The sequence below is a fragment of the Oxyura jamaicensis genome, chromosome 3, assembly GCF_011077185.1.
Source record: "Oxyura jamaicensis isolate SHBP4307 breed ruddy duck chromosome 3, BPBGC_Ojam_1.0, whole genome shotgun sequence".
In the NCBI taxonomy this organism is placed as follows: Eukaryota; Metazoa; Chordata; class Aves; order Anseriformes; family Anatidae; genus Oxyura; species Oxyura jamaicensis.
Window position 1 is genome coordinate 16,431,207 of NC_048895.1, and position 21,152 is coordinate 16,452,358.

At 44.6% G+C, this 21,152-nt stretch overlaps 2 long non-coding RNA genes across 3 annotated transcripts in view; one reads left to right on the forward strand and one right to left on the reverse strand.

Moving 5' to 3' along the window:
- Nucleotides 1-601: 601 nt before the first annotated feature.
- The window catches only part of LOC118163572, a 189,419-nt gene continuing 168,868 nt past the window's right edge, over nt 602-21,152 (reverse strand). For both annotated transcript variants that reach the window (XR_004749118.1, XR_004749119.1), the window contains exon 4: nt 602-1,400. This is a non-coding gene — a long non-coding RNA (uncharacterized LOC118163572). The remainder of the gene's footprint in view (nt 1,401-21,152) is intronic.
- Nucleotides 8,998-10,443, forward strand: LOC118163576. The gene is made up of 2 exons (XR_004749126.1): nt 8,998-9,909; nt 10,196-10,443. It is a non-coding gene; the product is annotated as an uncharacterized LOC118163576 (long non-coding RNA).

Genomic DNA, 21,152 nt, shown 5'->3' on the forward strand with positions numbered 1-21,152 from the left:
CTGGTGATGGGGCTGGCATCGCAGTGGGAATGGCGGGCTAGCGAGGCGGCAAGCCAGCAGCCTGTCTGCGTCCCAGCGGGTATTGCAGCCATGCAGGGAGGTATCCACTTCTTTAAAAACAAAACCTAGGTTAGGACAAAAAAAGAAAAAAAAATACCCCTCCCCACCCCCCCGAGTGATTCCCAAGGTAAACCTAAATATTTCCAGGTTTGCTCACCCTGGCGGGCTCGCTGTGCGCTGTAGCTGCTCGACCCGGTGGGCCTTTCAAAGCGCTCCGCAAGCCTCCGTGCCAAAATAAATGTTACTTTACCATCGAGCAGGCAGAAGAATGAAAGCCATGAGATGTGTGAGTGAGAAAAAAGAGCCCAAACAGGAAACCCTTTTTCTTCTGATTTTAAAGTCCTAGATGATCAAGGCTGTTCTGCTCGTTCTGATGTAGTCAGCTTGTAGATACCCAAATACGTACCCAGCCCTGGAAAGTGCTCCCCCTTTGATTCCAGCAAAATCCCTTCTAATTCTCTTTAAATGTTCCAGGGCTTTTTGAAACGATTGCTATCAATGCCAACCAAATGCTTTAGATCTCTCTCTCTTTTTTCCTTCCTTTTTTTTTTTTTTTTTTTTCCTGTCTTTAAATACTTGCCTTATTTTTATGCAGCCCAGTTACTGCTGTACATGGAAAAAGTATCTAGAAAGAGATCTGGTTTGCTTTAGCCTTTAAACCATATAGAGTTAGACACTTTAACCTTCTTTGTATTTACTTAGTTGCTTTAATATGATTTCTGTAACCCCTATAGTTCTTTTCTTTCCATATAACTTATTAAATATTTATAATACAGTAGCCCATACACATCAGAAGGGTCAGACTTTTATTACATTAGGCTCGCCATCGCTATCCAGTAAATCTTAAGCTGCTTTGCCCCTACAGGCTAAAAACCAGGATTGTTCAGGTGAACTTGGGCCGAGTTTGTGAGGGACCAGCTTAAAAACAAGCTGAGCTGCTTAAAACAATGGAGGTACTTGTTTAACCAGGAAATAATAGATCCCAGGAGATCTACAGAGCATACCATGGATAGGAACACTTGGGGATGGTCTGCTCTTCTTGCAGTCCTCTCTAGCTGGGTATGTGACTGTCCTGCAGAGCATTTTGCCATCGCTGTAACACCTCCTCCAGCCTAGATTTCTTTTGGCCCTGAGGTGGGATCTTCATGAGCCACCAAGTCCTCTCCAAAGCCGTGGGATTAAAGGAGTTCCTAAAGGTGGGGCTTTTAGGCTCTGGGGTGTGCTCCTTGGGTTTTCAATTTTTACGAAATTTCTCTGCCTGCACCAGTTGGGGCAGAATCCTTTTACATTATCCTGGAAGCTGTTTCTCTTCCTTAATTCTGAGATGCCAGGAGCACAATCTAGAAGAAAAACACCAACAACCAGGTGACTCCAAAGAAAGCTGTGAGGCCTGGCATGTAGCATTTCACCTTGCACTTAGCCATAAAAATGTGCAGGTAAGTAAAACACATAGGGCTAATGGATTTTTTTTTTTTTTTTTTTCCCAAGCCATTTTTTTTTCAATGCCTTTTGGATCTTCCCAGTTTTTGTTGCAAGCCAGTGTTGCTTCTTCACACTGTACGCTGCTCATCTGATCCTTTCTGTCCTCAGGCAGGCTTGTGCAGATGTGCAGGGTTCCCAGCACTGGTGTCAAGTTTAGAAGGGAAACCTCTTCCAAGCTGCCTTCCCACCAGGATCATTTTTGCGGCTAATGCTCCTTCATGCACTATCTATTATGCCATTATTAAAACACAGCTTGCCGACAACTTGGGAAGAAATACGCTCCCCACGCTACTGCGGCAAAGAAGCAGGGACCGGGCGGCTCTGGCTGAGGGTGGCTGCCTCTCGCTCTCCTTCCCCCAGATAAACTTTCTCTCTTGGATGAAAAATGGTCATTTGTGTTTCAGCAGACCATAAAACCCCGGCTGAAAACTTTTCAGCCTTTTCCAAGTCGGAGCTGCCTTGCAAGACTTCAGACCACATTGCCATATGCTTCAGAGGCGTATGGTTTGCTGCTTGCTAGGCTCCCCTCCGCAGAGCCGGCGGGTACCAGCACGTGCTGCAGGGATGCGCTCACTGGAGGATGCGTCTTACAGCGCTTTCTCAGTCATGAAGCTCTCTTCACTTGGCCTTCTCTTGTGTTTGGGTGGCACTCCCAACAAGCCTCTGGGCTCTGCATCCCTACAGACAGGAACAAACAGCCCAGTTTGGAGGGAAAGTGGTGCCCTTACCCTGACACCCACACTTGTTTCCTTCTCCTTGTCCAAAAACTTTCACAGAAAGCACTGCAAAGCACACAAAATGCATACTCTGCTTCAGCTGGAAACTTTTGCTTCATTTCATTGTTGTGAACCAAAACGTTTTAGATATTTGATTTTTTTCTTTCTTCCTCTTTGTTCTCGCTCGCCATGCCACTTGGAGTGCAAGAATGAGAGACACTCGTGTCTGGGGATTTTATGGCTTCTTTTCTCTTTTACACTTCTGTTCCTCTCCTTCCCCACTCTCCTGTTCCTCTCCCTAACTCCCTTAACTCTGCTCTGCCCTTCCCCCTCTGGAAAAACTATGGGGGTGGCAAGAGGAAAAAAAAACAAAACCAAAAAAACCCTCTGCAATTGCGTCTCTGTGCGGTTTCAAAAATAAAACCAAAACTAATTGAAAAAGATGGTGAGACACTCTATTTCGTCAGGAAGGCAGGCGGAATTCTTCTTTCTCCCCTCTAGCAAACTCTCGATTGGCTGCAGGGTTTGGGCTTTTTGTTTTTTTGGCTTCCCCATTTAGTTTTGGGAGCTCGGGCTGGTATTTAAGCAGGCTGGGCTGCCTGGCTGAGGCCTGCCATGCTTTAGGCCACAAAGCCTCGGGGCTCCGCAGCACCAAGGCGCTCCAGGCCTGATGCTGGCACAAAAGCCCACACTGTGAGGAGCTGACTCTGAGCACAGCAGGCAACCTGTGGCCCCACCAGCTGTCCCGTGACTGAGACCAGTGGAGCTTCATTGGAGCTTCAGGGCCATGTTTGTCTCCACCCTTGGGCTGCAGCAGGCCACCAGCAAAGGACCTACTCTTGGAAAATACATGGCACTGCACTTGTGCCTACCTCGGGCACAGATTTCCAGGACAGCATACACACAGACCAAAGCAGAGCTCTCTCTGTTCAAAACCCTCAGAGGAGGCAGCTCCCGTGGGCTGAATGTCTATTTTCCACAGCCCCATCTCCCCTTGCTTTCATGCTGCTAATATATTTTCTCCTCCTATCTTAAACACCTCCATGAAAAACACAATGAGAGGGGGTCTACACAGGTAATGTATCGCTCCTTTAAAAATTATCAGACTGAAGAAAAAAAAAAAATCCCTACTAAAAGGGGATTTTTACAACCAAAGACACAAAGGTAATACTTGTGGCATTGTAGCTCCAATCATTTTTTTTTATTATTTTTATTTTTACCAACAATGGTGAAAAGATGTGATTTTTACAAGCAAATAGGAAGAAAAAGCCTGAACACACCCTGGGAACATGTTTAAGAAGTTGATTTATGTTTCATGCTGAGCCTTACACCTGCAGTTCAAGCAAAACTCAACTTTGCCGCCCCACAGAGTCTAGTTTATTAGGTATCAAGGAGTCACAAGAAGCCATGTAATTAAAACTGTAATTAACTGGAAAAGGAAAGTGCCACCTGAGTTTTGAGAGGCTGTCAATTTTATTTCCATTACAGCTCTCCTTCTGGTTCTTTTGTCTATAGGGTGTTTTTTTTCCTCTTGATAAGAAAAAAAAATGTTTTCCTTTTTTTTTTTTTTCTTTTTCTTTTTATTAACTAAAGAAGGCACCAAATTCTCTTATGTCTTCGATCTATGGGAAATAAAAATAATAATATTAAAAAACAGAAGCCACTTGTTTTTGAGCTGGGACATGGGTTTACACAGAGGTGTTTGCCGCTGTGTTTGGCAACAGGTGGCAAGTGCAGAAAAAAATCTTGAACCATCCTCCCGGCAAGGGGTCAGCCCAGTTCAGAGCCCATTTTAACAAAACATAATCAATGCCCTTTAAGACGCATGACCTTGCAGCAGCGGGCGGCCCCGGTGAGGGCTAGATCCCACACGTCCTCCGAAGGCCGCCGCGTCCTGCCCGCCACCTCCGCGGTATTTCTGCGGGCAGGACAAGGCCACACGCAGCAAGGCAAAGCGTGTCAGGGAGAAATACAGGGCGGTGCGATGAGCTTTGTCAGCTGGAGAAATGAATACTGTAAGGGGCCTGGTTCCCTTGAAAAAAATAACTGCTGAGGGTTTGGGCTGGATGCGCTGCGAGCCCCGGCCTCCCTCTGCTGCCTGCCTCCACATAGAACCAATGCCCTGTGCGAGCAACACGAGGTGCTCAAGTAATAAGGCAATTATTTAATGAGGTTTGAAGACACAAAGGTGTGGGTAAACTTCGTGCAAGAAAGTCTTACAAGTAATTACATAAAAGGGTAAAATCATGCGGACAAAGACAGGAGCTATCTTAGAGGCCATTACAAGGGAGATTTATGAATAGATATAAATCTGGGGAGAAGAGATGTTTGTCTTAGAACAGATTATGAAAGGGGGAAGAGGGGTTGACATTCTCCCTTCCCCATTTGACAGGTGACAAACACTCATCAGTGAAGTACCAGCCTTAGATAAGGGAAGTGATTATCGTAAAAAGCAATTCTCCTCAAGTGCTGATCCAAAATGCTTGTTTTTGTTGGTGGTGGTTTGGTTTGGTTTTGTGTTTTTTTTTTCCCCACCCTTAATCATCTGTAGTCTCTCGGCAGAGGGCTCGGGACCCTCCAGGTTGGGAGGCAGCTCTCCATCAGGGCTAATTTGGGGAAGTGAGCCGGAGGTACCCACAGCAGATGACACGCAGGGCTCAGCTTCTTATTCAGCTCCAAGTCAGCAGGGGCACCCCCTGACCATCTGTGGTCTATAAATTACAGTAACACCGGCACACACTGCTTGTAAATCACCAATGAACAGGCTTTACCTTATGACACACTACATGAACCCTGTTGGATATTCCAATAAACTCCCATAAACCATCTGATATAAACTCTGGATTATGTTTCTTTGGGGCTAGGAGAAAAACCTGGACTTTTCTTCACTCACACAAACTTCTCATGCGTGAAACGAAGATGTGCCCTATGCTGCATTGTGTGTTTATGTATCAGGTTTTCTTATGAAAGAGATTTTCCCCCACCATTGCTATTACCATATATATTTCACTTTCTAAGAGCGCAGAGTGCATCATTCTTGAGCTAAATGGGGTCATTGCTCTTCTGAAAAAAAAAAAAAAAAAAAGGGGAAAAAAAAAGTCACCACCGCATTTCAAAATTGCAATTTAAAATGAGCCTGCATGGCATGTCCTCCATCCTTGCTGCATCGAGCACAGGCTGATAATGGAAAGAAAAGCCTGCTGCTTCACAAACATCCTTGGCTTTTGGCACAGCCAGAAGGCCCAGGCCATTACAGGGAGCCAGGCTCAGCAAAGCAAAAAACGCTGCAATTTCTTGCCCCCTCTGCAGCCCTGGGGCTAGAGCAGAAGTCTCTGCACATCACCGCATGCTCCCAGCTACATGGCTGCTTGGAGCAGCTCTGCCGACAAACCTGGTGCTGTATCGCAAGCATTTTCCTAAGATTCATCAAAGGACTGTTTGTGATAATTATATTAGTGAGCCCTGCATCTAGCCTGTCATCTGGGCAAACAGCTGGGAGGAAAAAAAAAAATTGTAGAATAAGTTATTCCGAGCGTTGCAGGGTATGCCAAGTAAACAGTCTGATAAATGCTGTGCAACTAGCTTTATTGCTGACCACGAATTAATCTAGGATGTAGCAGGGATAGCCAGCCCGGGCTGTGCCGTGACTCCTCGGCAAGTTCTTTAATTGAATCTGAAATGCTGAACCATCGCAGGCGGTGGAAGCCTTGCAATCTAATCGGTCCCCGGTGTCACATCTTGCTCATGCATAGCATAAGCTTCCTAAGGCAACATTATTTTTATCAGGGTTTCTTCAGGCTATAGGGGCTGGCTTTTATCTCTATGTGTACGGATGGGTGTGTGGGTGCACACGCCTTGAAACCCATCGGCCCGTTGTAATCAGTCTAGAAAGGTGCTCCCACCTCGTGGAAGCGGGGAAGCAAGGCAAGACCCATCTGGTGACCTCCCATGATGCAAATGGTTGTGGTATGGGCTCAGCATTGGTAGACATCAGAGACTCCACATGTGCGAGAGCAATCCGTGGGAAACAACCCTTTGCTGGCAGTGAGCATCCAGTTAATTAATGCTCATGAATATTGCTCTTTTTGTACTATAGCACTACTTCCAAGCTCCAACCAACGTTGACATTTCATTGCATACAGGCCAGAAAGCATCTAATCTAAGCAGTAAAAAGAAGTCAAAGCAGTGGGTACATGCTCTGCAGAAACCGAGAACAGCGATATTACGCGATCCCATGAAGACTGTATCTCACTGAAATAATTAGAATATTATCAGAAGCAATATTTTCCTCACCAGAAATGCACATTCATAGCATTTATTGAATTAGGTTGAGTCTCTCTGGTCAGTTTAGTTTCAGAAAAAAGGTTGTAGGAAAAAAAAAAAAAGGAAAAAAAAAGGCTCTTTATTTGAATGTTACCTCACATTTTCCTGGGGGGTTGGAAAAAAAAAAAAAGAAAAGAAAAGAAAGAAAACAGGATGCAGCTTAAAATCTAAATATAACTAATCCACTTCAGCTCAGACGCACACCCTGTCATTTTGGGGCAGGGAGCTTCTGGTTCATGAAGCCCTGACATTGGAGCACCTGCACAAAGAGCACCATGCGGCACTTCTCCCCCCCAGGCAGCAGACCCCGAGCCCTGATTCTTGCAGCAAGGCAGCACGAATACCCTCAACAGATCTGGACACGGGCACACCAATGGAATTCCCATCTCACTCACTGTGACCCCCTCGCCTTCTGGCCCCACAGCCTCCCCTCTACCCGTCGCTGCTTTCACCGGCCCCTCTCCGTCTGCCCCCTTCTGCGCAGCCCGATGAGAATAAGAAGTGATAGTGCTATTTCTGGTTTTTAACAAGATTTGGAAAGCATTCAAGTGCCTGACTAAGTGGTTGGAAACAAGGAAGCAGAATGATGTTTTGGCATCCTGCGATGTGTGCATGAAGAGCATAGACACAAACACATTGAGCGCACATACTGTAAAACAAGATTACAAGGAGAGTACGACTAATAAAAGCCTATTAAAACATCATGGATGCTATTGCTGCTCGCATGTATGCCTACGTATTAAAATAACAAATATTTCACGTGAACATACAGTTACAACATGACTGATCGCAGATATAACTTTCAGCAACCTTTAAACACATAATGCCATCCCATAATTAATGTAGCCTATCCTGAAATTTGAGGGATTTATTGACACTGGCAGAAACATTTGCAAATAACTTCGGGAAGTTCGTGACATACCTTGTATCCCAAGGGGATTCTTTTTTTTTTTTTTTTTTTTTTTTTTTTTTCCAGCTAGCTATTCCAGGGCTATTAATGCACTGAGCTAGAGGGCAGTCACAAATGCCACTAGGAAGTCTTGATAGGAAGTTTTAAGGAAGTACAAACATAAAGAAGAGCCTTGTTGTGTTTCTATTTGTTTTGTTCTCTTTTATAATTGCGACAAAAGATACATAACCACGTCTCAGGGGGTTGGGTCTGAGATTTGCAGTGAAAAAAAGCCAAAGCAGATTATAGGCAAAGAAAGCTGAAAATTGCCCATATTCCCCAGGAAAAAAAACTGTGGTGAACCCCTTAGCTCCTGGCTAGGCAGGAGGCAGGTGAAAATGCTACATATTAGTACCAAACAGGCAATGCACATATGGAGAGGTTACAGCTTTTATATGGCCAACTGATATAGGTGGGAAAAAATGTGTGAACACAGTCCTTTCCTGGAGGAACTGAGATGCCCACACCCCCTGTATGGGAAAGGTGCTGGCCCTCTTGGTGGCCAGGGAGCAACAGCCAGATCCCAACGGTGTGGTTCATGCTCTTTGCTTTACACACTCACCATGATGATAAAACTTGGCTGTGACCCTACATATTTAAAAACGTATGCACTTTGAGATAAGTAATGTCAGTGTTTCCTTTGAAAGAAATAGCTGCATCTGAAGGGAAGAGGCCAGTAGGTCTGCTTGACTTCCAGGACCGGCTTTGCAGCCAGCAGTAGTCCCAGGAAGATGACTTCCACCAAGCACAAGCCATATCCCATTGTTTTGCTATGAGTGGGTTTCCATACCCGAGGTCTGTGCAGTGCAGTTGCAGATTTGGTGCTACTGGGGTGTGCCTGCATCGGCTCATGGACTGTGGGTTCCCCTCTACCTGCTCTTCGTGTTCCTTCTGCCTCTGAGATGTTTCTTCTCTGGGACCACTTTATCATCCGGAGGTATTTTTGCCAGTGAGTGCATATCCATGCACACACTGACTGACAGACATGGGACTAAAAATGGTAAGTCAGAGGAGTGACGTTTATTTTAGAAAATCATTTGGTGATGTCTTTCCTTAATTTTTCTAGGGACTGAATTTGACATAGTGATCTCACAGCGCATCCGCTTGACAAGCAATCAGCCATTTGAATGACAACAAAAAGATAGCAGTACCAGAAAAATACCCCAAAATGTGCTATTGAGCTCTTTGTTTTGTTTGGACGTGCTGACTCCTTGCAAAGGCAGTGGCTGCCCATACAGCACAGGGGTTGGCTCAGAGGATGTGCCTCTGCCATCCCCACGGCTTCTGCATCCCTCCCACCCACGTCCCGTCCCACTGGCTGCATTGAGCATCCTGGTGTTAACTCACACTCTACTCTTCCACACTTCCAATATGGCAATGTCTTCAACTCAACGTCTGCAAGTCATTGCTCCAGTCAACTAGTGCTTTATTTTGGGAAAAAAAAAAAAAAAAAAGGCAATTGATGCGGAGAGACAGCATGGTGCCCATAGGCTGAGGTGGGCTTGTCTGGCCACCCCACAAAAATGGGCATAGGAAGCTGCCAGATGAAGCATCACAGGTCAAGATTTTGCACCCCTCCAGATGCTGCCTTCAGCGTGGTGAGCTGGGCTATAAACCAAGCTGCCGCCTGAGGCACTTGTGGAGGACCAATAGCCAGCAGGACCCACCGTGTTGTTGTCCTCCCTTACTAACAGTTTTCCATTATCTTATTTCATTTTATTTATTTTTTTCCTACCACGGACATGGAAAAAACTGATGCCACTGCAGGGAAGGGAAAAAAAGCAGCTGAGCAAATCTGGAAACAGACATTTGTGCTCCAGGCCCAGGAAAGCCCACCACCGTTCCCATTGGGATGGCCCATCTGGAGCTCCCATCTCCAGCCCAGCTTTCCTCCAGCCTTGGTCCCTGCAGCACTCCAGGCTTCCAGAGTCCAGGCAAGCCCCAGAAAATCTCAGGAACAGCATGAGGAGCCTCTCGTGCCGCTGATGGAGGAACAACGTTGTCAGCTGCAAGGAAGAAGAATTTGAGGTTGGCTGTCGGAGCGCTCTGAGCTCAGGAGGGGTTTGGAGGAATGCAAGCTGGGGTTACATAAAACACTGACTCATGCTGAGACATCACGAGTTTTGAAACCTTCATCTGAGGAACGAGCAAAACCTCAAGCTGCACATCTCTTACAAGTCAACAGGAACCAGGGATGCTCGGGACGTCTGAAAATCAGGCCTCGTCGCAGGCTTGTTTTGAAGTCCTGCCACCGCTCCCAGGAGGAAATGAGAGCCATACACATCTATCAGGGGGTGAAACCATCCCCTTTGTTACTTCAGGGAAGATTGGTACAGGCATTTTGGCTTTACTCATTGGAGAGAACTCGCCTAAGTTGCAGTAAATATAAGTCAAGTTCTTTCTCCCCTCCCCCACTTTTTTTTTCTCGCTACTGTGTACAATATTGAAAAGTATGTCGTGCAGATGCTAAAAGGTTTTGCTTTTTGCTGGGATGTTTAAGTGTGCAAATGTTTGTGGTTTCGTTTACTGGGCAAAAACAGTTGTGGCTCTTGGCGGCCGGATCCGGTGTACAGTTTCTGTGAATGCGTGGATGTGGTTCCTCCTGGTGCGCTGGGAGTCCTCCCTGTGGCTTTACGGTTTGCTAAAATCATGTCCCATTATACAGGTAATTTGTGTGCAGCGACGGTGTGCATGTGAGGGGTGGGAAGGCAACAGGAACGCAATGCCGAGGACTTCCTGTCATGCATTAGAAACACGGACCAAAACCATTCACACTTTGATATTTAAATAAGACTTCCAAGCTCCATGCTCGGAGACATATGCAAGTAGTTGATTTTTGGATCCCTTACAATTTTTTCTCTCTCCTCTTATTTACAGTAGGTACTCAGCATCTCACCAAAAAAAGAAAAATAAAATCAGTTAAATTATTCAAGTGCTTAAATAAAGATATGGTTGCCTGACTGTGTTTGTCCAAATTTGAAAAATATTGCCTGCTTTTAAGCTTTATTTCTCTTTTCTCTCCATCACAGTCTCTCTCTCTCTCCTGCAAACACACTCATGGAAAAATGAAGATGTACAGATGGGCTGTTCATTTTCAGTCAGGTTGCTGTGTAAATATGGCATCAGGAAAAGAAGCGCCTGAAAGAGTGTGAGAAACACAGATGTACGCAAGGCATCCCAACCATCACGTTTGGGCTGCCTCTGCATCGCTCAAGTATGCATCATCCAGCCCCGGCACAGCCGTATGAGGCCGGAGGGAAATGGAGCTAACGGATAACAAAGTATTGGTATATCGTTTGCCTTTCAACCTCGCACAACGGGATAAAATAAATATGGATTAGTGCCGGGCTCGAAGTTTTTATTATGTGAGGTACTGGATGTGCAAGTGCCTGACTTTCTGATGTTAAAAAAAAAAGGAAAAAAAAAAGTACTAACTGTATAAATATACACACACTGGCAGCCACACATATTTGTAAGTACAAATATATATATATATGTAATATATATATATATATAAATATATATATATACAGACAAATATATAAATTTATTTGTTTGTTTTGGTTTGCAAAGCTCCCTCCAACAGGGTCCCAGCTAATTTTTAAGCCTCCGCATCGCAATCGTTAACAATTTAATCACCTTATAAACTTCTGCAGTGACTAACGCCATGTCTATGCTTTTGGCACGCCACGTTCAAGAAGTTGTTTTAGCAACAGCGGTATGTAAAGCAGACGCACTATTTGTGAGGCTCGGAGCCCTTAAAGTCATTCCTTTCTCTCTGGGCTATCGACATTCCTGAGCGCTCACGATGCAGCTGCTCGTGGCAGCGCCGCGCTGAGCCGCTGGACAGCCCACATATGGCCGTGCGCAGAACAATAGCAACTTGCTGTTGTTATTGTTATATGCATCACCATATGTGTTTATTAGAAACAGCAATAAAACGATGACAGGCTCCTTCAGCTATCCCCGCTGCTTGGGGAGAAGAAAAGTGAGGGAGTCAGCGGGATAATATTAGAGGGCTGAGTGTTTTTTCCCCAGTTTTGGGGGAGCTGGTGGTGCGGCGGCGCGGTCCCACTCCTTGGGGAGCACGGCTGCTTATCGATAATACTGCCAAGGTAATACTGCTTCTATAAACAGATGGCGAGCCCAAGTCGCCTCTCATTCACTTTTATTAGAGAATTGGAAACACTGAATCCAGATAATGACAGCACCCAAACCCGTGTGAGATTTACCTGCGTGCAGCCTGCCCTGAACCACACAGGAGAATTGCATGGTATTTGAAGTGGCTTTGGTTTAGGAACACAAAAGTTGTTGCATCCATCATGAGCATGGCCAGCCAGTGGGGAACATGTGGGATCATCTTCAGCACCAGTCTGCCCTGAAACAACTTGGGATGTGTAGAAATAAGGATTGGGAAATCTGCCTTTTTCAGAGTGGGGGCCTGAAGTGGGCATCAGGAGCCCAGAAGAAGCACAGAAATGTTTGAAGGCTACCTTGCCACTGTGCAGGAAGAAGTACTGGGGAAGGAGCTTGGGTATTCAAAGTGCAAAGAGGAGGCTAAGACAGCTGATTTGAACGTTTGAACCATTATGATTCTCCAACATGTCCCTCAGCTTCTACTATTTGCTATATTTTAAAGGAAAGAGGGAAAACAAATAAACAAAACCTCTGGCAGTAAAACCAGAAGAGTTGGAAATGTGAAGTATCTAAACATGTAATATACTGTAATTTTGATACCCTTGCTTGCTGCAATCTGTCTTCAGACGCATGGAAATCAATCGGATCTAGTATATACATTTAAAGACAGAATTGAGCTTCTGCATACATGATATGCACACTTTTCCATGTTCAAATCTTGATTTTTCTTAACAATAAGTGGAGCTTCCACCTTGCTGTCTTTTTGCAACCAAATTAACAAACAAACAAAAAAAAAAATCAAAAAAAAATCTAAAAATGAGTAATGCTGAGCTGTATCATTTTTACTGTGATCTTGCATTGCAACTGTGGTAAGAATGGCCATTTCCACTCTTACTTTACTTCTTTTTACTTTCTACCCATAAAAGTAAACAACTCAAGACAACGTTTTACATCCTTGAAAAGTTCCCAAAACAGGATTTTCCACTGAGGCTGCAACTCCCTTGGCTTTCTTTTTCATTTTTCTGTGATTTTTTTTGGGGGGGAGCATCAAATGATTTTGCTATTACACTAAAATAAAGACACTAAATTCTGCTACCTTTAATTATTTTGCTAATAAAATAAATTGTGTTGCTTCTTAAAAGACTAAGCCAGTGCTTTTAGCACATGTCCATTGCCCTGCTTTTTCCTACCACAGCCACCATCTGCACGTAAACTTCTTATCACAGGGTATTGTTTTCTCACCACAAAAACACAAACTTTTTTATTGAATCAATCCAGTCACTTATCAGTTTCAAAGTGTTGCTGTATTGGTTTCACACAGGTTGATAACTCAATCTTGAATGGATCTTCGCCTTGGCTTATCAGAAAAAGTTGTTTTCCAACAAACATCTTTAATTCTGCTTCCTTTTAGTCACTGCCTCCTGAAATGTCATTCTGTGGATTAAAAATATCCTGTTTAAACCTTTTGAAAGGCAATAGTAGATCAGGCATTCCTGTTTCTTTTTAATTTCAAACAACTACCTTGAATGTGTATTACTTATTTATTAATAATAAACCCCGTCCTGCACCCAAGAAAGATCATCAGAGCTTTGCCACTGAGTGAAATAAAAGCAGGATGAGACCATATGGTTCTTGTTAAACGAGCCTCATCTTCCTATTGTTAATGCTTATCTCCAAAATAAAGTATTTCTGCAGAAAGCATATTCCCATAGTATGTTCTCTTTCCAATGACCAGCTGGTTGCCAGTTTGTTATTTGCACTGCAGTAGACCACTTTCATCTATTTCTATTCCAGTCCAAGAACACCATTTGTACATTGTCCAACTTGGAAATGTTAATCTGACACCATTGGTCAGGGGCCTTTTAACTACAAGTGGCAAACTTCCAGCTAGCTGCCAGTTGAGTATTTACACTGGAATCTTTCTTAGCCCAGAAATAAACTATTTGTTCGCCATAAACATCAGCAACATGCCAATAATTTCTGCAACACACATGGAGGAAGGTACAGCCCACCACGCATTGCTGTTGGCTTCTCAATAGCCTCATAAGTAGCTCCTTGGGGAGATGCTGCTTGTCTCGAGCCAAGACAAATAGATCCATTTCCCCCTCGATGCGTGCACATAACTTTTATTTACTTTCGTGGGAGTTACGCATGCATATTGAAAGGGAAGAAGAGGGACCCAGAGCAGGATGGTTGGGCAGGAGTCTGACAGCTTCTCCCGAGACCAGGGGCTGCCCCTAAGAGCCAAAACACCAGGAAAACTGTGATGCAAAGAAATGCGGTGGCTTTGGCAGTGCCCACAGCCACCTGTGCATGGCCGCAAGCACAGCACCAAGGCTATCCACCCGGTTGGGGCAGCCCTGTGTGCTCCTGAAGGCAGGTTTTCTGAAAACAGAGTGACACAAACCTGAAAGGATCTTGCTTTGGAGATTGCTATTACTTCCAATTTGTGCTTCCTGAAAGAATATTATACTTTTCAAGGAAATAACAGACTGCAAGAAAAAAAAAAAAAAGAAAAAAAAAAGGTTATGCTGGCTTCTGCGATTTACCTTGTTATGCAGTGGTAAGGGTGTGTTTCATGTACTTTGTTCAACTCTGTTAAAATAAAAGATTTCCTTTTTACATATTACTGTGGTGACCTGCGGATGGGACAGACCAAGAAAGATTTTAGCGAGTTCAAAATGTAAACTTCAGAAATGTAAAACCCCTCTTTAAAGAAAAAAAGAACTATAACAATGATGCCCCATTTCCCCCTTGGCTTTTCCTATTGGATCAGAAAACTCACTGGTTGCCTTTTGTGTTACCTTGGTTGCTCCAGGTTAAAACAATAAAATGCCAGGTGAGAGGAGAACTGACCCTACAGACATACTGTACCTGAAAGACCATTGGGGATGAATGGCTATCTTATTATTTACACACTTCTTACCACCTATCTGTGCATTTAGTTCCACATCCCCTTCCACCTGCACCTCGCAACCTGCAGGAACGTGCAGGCCGAGAGGCAAATTGTGGCCAGCACAAGAAGCAGGATGCTGCAAACCCACAGTGAATGGGCCAAGGGGTGTGCGGCGCCCATCAGGCTGGACAGCAGGTACCTCAACAGGTATGAAGAAAAAAACATAAAACATTCCATAGCCAACCACAGTGACTGATAAGGCACTCACTGCTGCTAGACAGCCCATCACCTTGTGCAGAAAGCAGTGGTTCTGTGACACTGAGGGCTTGTCACCCCAGTGCCGCAGCTCACTTGCTCCTGCCGTCAATGGGGTTCCTATACGTGACGTATCAATTTTATCTCTGACCTTCCCTAACTTTCCAGTGCTTGTTTTTTTGCACCTTCAGCATTCCTTCAATTTGGGAGTATGAAATATGCATATGTAGCTGTATATGCCACACCAAAATTTGATAAACGTACATTTTTTCCACCTCACCTAAGGCTTCTCTTGCAATTGAATGAAGGCAAACAAAATATTTTGACGTCTTGAAATACATTCGCTTTTCCAGGAGGGCAAATAAATAGACCTGACATAAAATAATGTCATAACAATCAGCAACAACAACTTGATTCTCGCCACTGTAACTTGAAACTCTTCAGCGAAGGTTGAAGTAACTCTGGTCTGAATTCCTGGCCTCTATGAGGACTCCACTCCTTTGGTGTTGGGTTTTTCTGCATTGCTAATCCTAACTGGAACTACCTCTGAGCTAGCTAAAATTGCAAAGTATTTTCCCTACAACGCTTAAGGAAATTTGACAATTTGAAATAATTCTCCTTGACTTGAGACTAGCAATGAGTGACTTTTGCTTGGAAACTGGACTGGAAATTTGGGCTCAAGGAGAAGAAAAAAATCAAGCCATTCAGGAAGAAATACAGTTAGCAGGGGAAAACTAGGAGAAAAAAAAAACAAAACCACTACGGCCTGAGAAGAATGATTGGGACACTGGGAAATAACATCAAGCTTCCAGAGAATGAAGTTGAGCAGTTGAAGAAAGGCTGTGAGGACTTAAAAAGAGAAGCAGAAAGGCCTGGGGCTAATCTTTCTGCTGGTTTATTTTTTCCCCCGTTTGTTTATTTGCTACAAGTCAGATTTTGGAGCAATTAGTAAAATATCATGCAAATATTCCCTGTGTGACTGCACATGAATAACTTTAATTTTGCTAAACATTTGTCTCGTCGCTCCAAAATACATCTGCTGTTTGCATTGAGATAATCTGCTGAAATATTGGGAAGTAAATTAGAGTTTTTTATAAGATATTTATGAAACAACTTCTTATTTGTATATTAAATATCTCTGACTATCACGGCCTGTTTTTTTGGCTTACGTCTTCCTTCCCCAGGAGGATCTGTGCCCTGTTTCAATTACACATTGCTTGCGAGCAACGGGGCTGGGCACCATCTTGTGGAAAGGCTCCAACTGGCTGGGAACAGCTCATACATATGAGCGTGTGCTCCTAGCAGGCTAAGGGAATAGCATGAGATTTGCCAGTGGCCTACAAAAAAAAACAAAACAAACTAACAAAAAAAACAAACAAACAAACAAACAAACAAACAAACAAACAAACAAAAAAAAAAAACATGAAATGAAATACAAGGTTGGGCATTTGTGTGAATTCTGGCAACGCCACCTCAGGAGCCTACATTGCTCTGTTTGGATGGGGTGCTGCAATAAATGCTGCCACGGAGAGAGGGATGATGTAAGGAGGGTGCTCCCAGTCCCTGGTTGCTGACCACAAACTGTATCGGTGAGAAAATTAAAAGCATTTTTGAACCTCTTTTTCATCCTCCTGGCATTGTCCCATTCTCTTTGCATGCAGGTAGGCTGGAGGCCTGTTTTCCTGGAGCTGCAGAAAATCAGGTCATTTGTTATCTCCCAGCACCAATGCTCAGGGCAGGACTGGTGACGATGACATGGAGGGCTGTACCCAGTGGGAAGGAGGTAGGGAGAGGGAAACGGAAGATGGAAAGCCAACAGATTTAAGTGCTGGAGTAACTCGAGGGTCTTGAAGCCATACTATCAGGGACCAGCTGCACCAGCTTCAAGTGTGGATAGATACTGCTGTGGGAGGGCTCTGAGGGTTCAGTTCAGAGATGCTCACAGTGGGATTTGGCTGCACAAATTGCAGCTTAAGAACCTTTAAATGACCTTACTTAAGTGCCACCTTCAAGACCAGCATTATATTGCCTCACAACCTCCCGCAAAGCTGCTCTATCCCTAGTCTACGTTAAAACCAAATGCACATTTTGAAAGCGAATAGGGCAAAATAAGAAGAAGAGAGAGTGAAATGCAGTGCTCCGAGCCTCCCCAGAAAGCTGGGGTCTGCCTTTGGATGATCTAAATGCTGAACAGAGAAGCCTGGGAAAGACAATGAGATTGAAACATTTTAATGCTGCTTAACACCTTCACCCACAAATCCCTCTCTGGCTTTATATTAACACTACCTACACAGAATTCAGCTTAAAAAGAACAAAAAACTCCCAACAAACTAGCAAGACCGCTCAATGCCTTCATTCTCCTCTTAGTTTGCAGAGAAATATCAGGCATAATGATAATAATTAGAAAAAGTGCCCAGTGAGCTTTGTCTGAACACGGGCAGCAGGTTCCTGACATCAGCACGGATCAAGAGGAGGAAAGGACATTTTCCAGACTCAGGATGCCAGCATCCACCTTGCCCATCCTCACCCACATGGGCTGCAGCAGAGAGGAGCGGGGTACCACCAAGCATGCTTGGGGTGCTTGGGGGAATTGCATCATGTTGCTTTCCAGCTGCCAAGGTGTGCCCGTAAAGCAGAGCGCCAGGCTCCCTGCATATCCCCAGCTCGCTGTGTGCACCCTTTGAGACACAGCTCGCCCTGCTTGTCATTGCTTTTGGTTGCGTGAGTGTTAATGAACTTGTAATTGCATAGGGGGAGAAAAAGATAAACGTATGAATCAGGACAAATATATACATGTCATGAATAAAGACATATACATACACACTCCATCTCTCTCTCTCTCATATCTACATAAATTCTTGGTCAATGGTGTCCTAGAACCCAAATGCACCATTTAATTATTTCTGCTGGGAGTGCCAAAGGAACTTACAATTTATTTGTACAGTTAAATCAGCTACAGATGTGTGTGTGCTTTTTCCTCCTTTCCGCCCATTTTTTAACGTGCGCATTTACGACATCTTCACTTTGTTTTCTCCCTCCTTCGATGAGGGCATCTGAGAAGCATTGAGAGGTGGCCTCTGCTCCCTGTGGCTCCGGCTGTGGCAGCAAGCATCCCGCACGGCTTTCGCGGTGCTGCGCCTTCCTCCTTCCCCATGGCAAGGGCTCAGCAAATGAAAAAGACCTGCTGTTGCTCCAACTTGCTTGCATCAGCCTTGCTTGGTGTTTTGGGTTTAGATCTGTGAAAACCAGGCTGGGCACTAACTCTCAGCATACTGCATTATGTAGGTGGCACGGCCAAAGTCAGAGGTGACGATTTGATTCTTAAAAGCATTATTTTTTCCCCCATCAGGATATGTTTTTCCCTTGAGTGAAGCTCACAGGAGTGGAGCACTAGCCACTCCAAGCAGCATGTAAATAACCACCAGCAGAAACCAGCAAAAATATCGCTCTGCCCCTTTGGCAGAAGGAGGAGATCTCTTTCTGCTTCACTTCGGGTTTCACTTTACCAGGAAGACAGCCATCAAGGCAACTTAGCCCCAGGAAGTGGCTTACGCTGAAGCCAGAAAATGCAGTTTAGATTCTTTTGGCAGGAGCCTGATATTTCCTAATATCACTCTGGATGCTTCAATGATGTGATAATAAGCATATTAGAAGCATTTAGGAGATAGGATTATTAGCGAATGATGACTCATTTCAAAATGTTCATACATACCTAAACGTGGTGCTCACAAGTGGGGAGCCCGCTCATGTCAGCACAAGGAGGTGAGTGATGTCTCTGGGGCCGTGCTGCTGGACGCAGTCCCGTGGCTGCCCCGCCAGCCCCAGTGGCCCAGCGAGGCTGGAGGAGCACTCTTTAAGCTGGATGCCATCACTCCAAGGACATCTCTAAGCATGTGCTGATGGCACCATTGCAGAAATCCTCTTGGGGAAGCTGGTGGCGGTGTTACCGAAGCAGTCTCTTTAAATCCTCCCATATATGAGGATAATTGATTGCTCTGGTTTGCTTTGGAACAATTTTCCACTGTGAAAATAATCTAATCTGGTTTATCCTATGTTATCTGAAAAAGTGCAAAATGTTCAGAACTGTATCATATGTACAACTGCATCTATGCAAAACCTCAAAAAGTATTTAAATGCACATATTTTCTATTTTATGTATCTACATTACAGATTTTTCTTTCTTTTTGTGTCTAGTTTAGCATAGAAAAGCGTATATAAGCCTAAGAATATATACAAACATATATATGTGTACACAAGTATAGCATGGCCACGTATGTATACATGTATACGTATGTATCGGTGTGTATATACACGTGTATCTCTGCAGGCATATATGCATACCTGTGCATGCATGTATACATGCATATATAAACACACATGTATATTGATATGTATATGAATGCAGAGCATCTATAAATATACATGCACACGTATTCAGGTATATGCATGTATGTACACCCATTTATGCACCCACACGCACACACATTTATGTGTATATATCCCCCTCTCTGTACTGCATGTATATCCATCTACCTGAACACGCTGGGCTGTAGGAAGGAGCCCGACCACCTGCCTGATGTTCAAGGCACTCCAAGTCCCATGACACACAACACAAGGCTCCACAGCAGCTCCTGGGCAACATGTAAGCAAGTCCCCTTAGGCACAGCAGCAGTTCTCACTCCTACACGCTGCGAGCTGCTTTTCATTACAATTCAGCACTTCTGTTAACTGGTTTTCCTACGGAAGCTGCTCACAAGCCTGTTTTCCTCCCCTTCACCTGGCTGAGAGCTCCCTGTGCTCCTGGGGCAAGGGCAGCCGCACTGAAGACAATGCACAAGCAACAGTATAGTGTGAGCATGCCCCCACATTAAACCTGCCCAGCTTTTCCTAAATGGAGTGCCTCGACATGGCAAACTGCAGAAAAGACAGGATGTCTGGGAGGGTTTTGCTGTGGCTTTGTGCACCTTCAGTACTTAGACTCTGACTGTAAAGTGGGTTTGGTTGTTTGGTATAAAGCACTGATTGCTGGAACAGTTCTTGCAATGAGCTGGCACAGAGAGAAGATCCAAAGTATTTTTTAAATACCTCCAGAATGACTTTTTATGTCTTTTTCTCCAACAGGCACACTGCAAACAGTACGCAGGTTCCCCAGCAGCTCACCAAGCCAACTAAACCATCTATTTTTTTTTAACCCCAAGACTTTCAAATGCACAGAGCAGCATGCTCACCAGCTGACGATGCCCTTGCTATGCAGCTGACAGCTTCGTGCTTCTCTTCAGCACCTCCCTGGCATGGCTATGCCCATCTTGGTGCTCAGCTCCAGTGGCACGGTTTGCCATGGGCACAGAGGGGAAAGGGGCCTTGAGCATGGTGCTGCAGAGAGCACCTCAGTGCCATTCAGAAGCAAAATATTTATTCCTAACATTGTGTGAGAGGGGAGAAAAAGAAAAAAAAAACAAAAAACGCAGCAGCTGGATGTAATTCAAGTCCCCGTAAAGTCACTGGGAGTCTTGCAAAAGGCTTCAGTGAGAGCAGAATTAGCCCCCAATATCTACATAAAACTGGTTGTCTTTTGCATATCAAAGTGGTGAATCCTCTCTTCTCTTTTAAGTATGCTATAAGCAGAGCCTTATCTGTCCAGAAAAACCATGCTGACAAGACAGAACAGCACAGACGCAGAGACAAACTTGGCCATGCTCCGGCAGGGAGAGCGGTGCCAGTAAAGATGTAGGCTGGCCTCGAGATGCTGTTGATAACGTGACTTGGAGAGCTGTTTGAAACCTCTCCATAGGTCCCTGTTGTTGTTTACAGCAATAAAACCTTCAGAATCCCTTCCACTTCACACTCACCCTCCCTTCCACATCACCACCCAGGTGTGACGAGCTGGAGTGACTCGGCATTTCTCCCTGGCGAGGAATACCAATGAAAATAAGATCCCCCATGCACACTTTCCCTCCACAAGTGGGGTCAGAGGCATCACATCAAAAACAGCCCAGTGACTTCCCCCCAGTAACGTTGCATTTTGAGAAAAAGAGGTGGTTTGGAGCACCAGGAGTTGAGGCTCACGTTAGTCTCCTTGCCTGCTTGTCAGCCCAGTCACCTTTTGACAACACTGTAGCTGCTGGCTCATTTCAGTTAAACCAGGTATAAAGTTCCTAACAAGCTCATTAAAATAGGTGCTGACCTGAGGATGACACATCCAAATTAGTGCCACTGCCAAAGGTGAGGCTGCACTGGGAGCTCAGCCACGGTAGCAGACACCAAAGAATCCACAGAAGCAAGAACAAGAAAGTCAGCAAAAGGGAAACTTCACAAGTCATGGGGCTTGTTGGAC